Genomic DNA, 3,249 nt, shown 5'->3' with positions numbered 1-3,249 from the left:
TTGTCTTTTGAAACCTTCCTGAACTATTCAAATTGAACCTTTCTTAATGTCTCCGAGACCTAAAGGAGCGTCCCTGTTCTTCCTTTAATTATTTTTATTTGCACTATGCGCTCCCTGATTTTTTTAAAAATCCATGTCTGATGTTATGGAATTCGTATTTTAAAGCCCTATTCCCAATCTCCCTCTGAAAGGGCAAATGAAAATCATATGGAATTATAATGTAATGCATTTTATTAAAAATAATAATAACAAAGTTATATTCATGTGCACTGTAATATGTGTCAATATGTGTCAAAAAATCCTTATAGTAAGATAAAAGTAGTGAAAGTAATAAAAAATGAAATAAAATAAGTGAACAATTGGGATGATATTTCAGTCATATTGGTAGACACTAGAGGGCAGTAGTCTCACAGCTCTGCTAGAGGAGGTGGTGCAAATCAAGCACGTGCAAACAGCTTCTCCAATAGCTTGCCGTGATCGTATAGTGGTTAGTACTCTGCGTTGTGGCCGCAGCAACCTCGGTTCGAATCCGAGTCACGGCAAAAAGCACCAAAAGGAGAGCTTTTGTTTTTCCCTTTTGTAAAAAATAAGAAATTTTATTTCCCCTGCCTTTGTTTTTCTAAACTATCTTCTCGAGCAAATAATGTCACTTCTAAGTTTGCAGCTCTCTCTCTCTCTCTCTCTCTCTCACACACACACACACACACACATACACACAGAGATGTTGTATAGCTTGTTTAAGAGTTTCCTAATTTTAAAAAGTTGTATAGCTTGTTTAAGAGTTTCCTAATTTTAAAAAGTTATTAAAAAAGAAAGATACAAAAACTATTTCAAAGAATGGGGTTCGGAGAAGGGTGAGTCGTACCATCCCTTTCCTGCGTACTTAAAAGTTACTATCTCTAGTTACAAAATAGCCTACAACTATCTCAAAGCGGTTAAAGCAAAAACCGGTGAAATTCAAAAGGTTTAATTTTGTGTATTTCAAAACCCATGTGCTCCGTTGATCTCTTCAGAAACACTTGGGAGTTAATAGGCATGTTAGAAGTAGGCCATAATGCACATGGTAAAAGTAATTTTTTTGAAATCAGCAATTATTTTACACGTGAATAATAAACAATTCGACTGAATATTTGCAGAACTGTTGCTATTTTGTAACTAGAGATAGTTACAAATATGCACGTCTCACCCTTGTCCACGTTCTCTGAAATAGTTTCTGTAACTTTCTTTTTTAATAACTTTTTAAAATTAGGAAACTCTTAAACAAGCTAACAGAGTAGGATTAAAAACTTGCTCTTTCCTCCTCGTCTGCCGTGACTCGGATTCGAACCGAGGTTGCTGCGGCCACAACGCAGAGTACTAACCACTATACGATCACGGCGAGCTATGCCAGAGCTGAGAACCTGGTTGCTTTTTTTCTCATGTAGACTAAATGATGACGTCTATGCTATTAGTGCCACCTACTGGCGAAAGCATATGCAAATTTGTCTTTGAATATCTTCTCAGCTCCAAATGAGATTGACTTCATTTCTCTGGGTTTTTTTAAAAAAAAATTAGAGGAACCAATGAGCAATAAGGAAGAGAGCAAAATTGTTAAGGCTTCCCAGGGATACAAAAATATGCAGGGCATTATGCTAAGAACAGGTTTGACCCCCATGAGTAGACTAAGGAAAAATATGAAACTGAAACACAATCTTTGTGACTTTACAGTTTTAAGAAAAACATAACATTGATGATTGAGAAAAACTGTTTAATAACTGTTTAGTAACAACTCTCAATAGAAAAAAATAAGTAAGGAATGTTATTCTTTTGGCTATTTTAAAACTATTTTAAATAATAGGTTACATGTTGAACACGCTAATAAATTAATATATTAATATATAATAATATATTAATATTAAACCTATACACAACATTTTGTTCTTCATTATTTTGATTATTTGGTATTTGTTCCTTTAATTGCCACCCAAGGTGGGCAATTATATAAAAATAAATAAAATCTTTGCATGAAATAAAAAAGGCAAAAATACAAAAAATAGATTTGGAGGAACACCCATGGGAAATAAGGAAGCAAATTAATGAGAGCCCTGTCAATGCTACCTAGTTTGGAAAAATGAAACCTCTGCAACAAAACAACCAAGCTCAGAGGGCACCAAGGGCACGCTGGCTGAGGAATTCTGGGAGTTGAAGTCCACAAGTCATAAAAGGGCCAAGTTTGAAGATCCCTGTTCTAGCCTTTCGTTCTTTTTGACATTACAAAGACAACTCTAACTCTAAAGAGTAGCTTGACAGTGAGATGGATGGCATATAAAGTTAACAAAAATAAATAAAATTGTATGGACATTTGACATTCCTGCTAAAGAGTAACAGTAACAGTAATACTCTGTCACACATGGAGCATTAACAGTCTTAAGTGATCAGTGAGATACGGTCAACATATCACAGGAGCATTTGGTTTCCTTCGGATGAGAAAGTTTGGTGTCTAATAATAATTATATAGGCATAATGAGATTATATATAATTATAATTATTCAGGCAAAATATAGAGCTGCTCTTACTTGGCTTTTACTTGGCATCCAAAATCTCCTTGCAACTTAAGGCAGGGGTGTCAAACTCAATTTCATTGAGTGCCGCATCAGCATTGCGGTTGCCCTCAGGGGGCCGGGTGGATGTGGCCAGGGTGGGTGCGGCCTACTGGGTGGGCGTGGATGGAGTGAGTGTGGCCTACTGGGTGGGCATGGCCAGCTCTACATCGTTCGCGTCAAGGGGGTCTGTGGGGGCCTGGGCAGGAGAGGGACAGATCTGAGGGTCTCTGGCAGAAGGGGGTGGGACCGGGGCAAGCGCCAAGGCATGGTCCATTTCTTCATTCCTCACAAAAGGTGACACCTCTCCAGCATGCACCCAGGGAGTGGGGCTGACACGGCAGGGGCTGGTTCCTCACTGTTTCTAGATGGCCTTGTGGAGCTAAGACTGAATGCCTTTCAGCATAGATGGCCACCACAAAATTGTACATTGGCTCCTTGCCAGCCTGGGCCAGGGCCAAGGCAGCAGGGGCCATTCCCTCACTGTTTCCAGGATGGCTTCGCAGGCCACATGAAACCACTTCGCGGGCCGCATCCGGCCCCCGGGCTTTGTGTTTGACATGTCTGCCTTAAGGTGATTCTGCTTTCAGCCAACTCAATGCTGCCTTCGCAACTTTTCCTCAAATCTTGAAGTGAAAAAGTCCTTTTCCGCTAGCTGAAGGAGCTCCAG

General features: G+C 39.4%; 2 non-coding genes across 2 annotated transcripts; one reads left to right on the top strand and one right to left on the bottom strand.

Moving 5' to 3' along the window:
- Window positions 1-470: 470 nt before the first annotated feature.
- Window positions 471-542, top strand: TRNAH-GUG. The gene has a single exon. It is a non-coding gene; the product is annotated as a tRNA-His (tRNA).
- Window positions 543-1,306: 764 nt separating this feature from the next.
- Window positions 1,307-1,378, bottom strand: TRNAH-GUG. The gene has a single exon. It is a non-coding gene; the product is annotated as a tRNA-His (tRNA).
- Between the last annotated feature and the right edge of the window lie 1,871 nt (window positions 1,379-3,249).

Source organism: Protobothrops mucrosquamatus, unplaced genomic scaffold, assembly GCF_001527695.2.
Source record: "Protobothrops mucrosquamatus isolate PMUCROS unplaced genomic scaffold, P.Mucros_1.0 scaffold680, whole genome shotgun sequence".
Taxonomy (NCBI): Eukaryota; Metazoa; Chordata; class Lepidosauria; order Squamata; family Viperidae; genus Protobothrops; species Protobothrops mucrosquamatus.
Note: the sequence above shows the minus strand (reverse complement) of the source record. Positions and strands in the feature narration are given on the sequence as shown.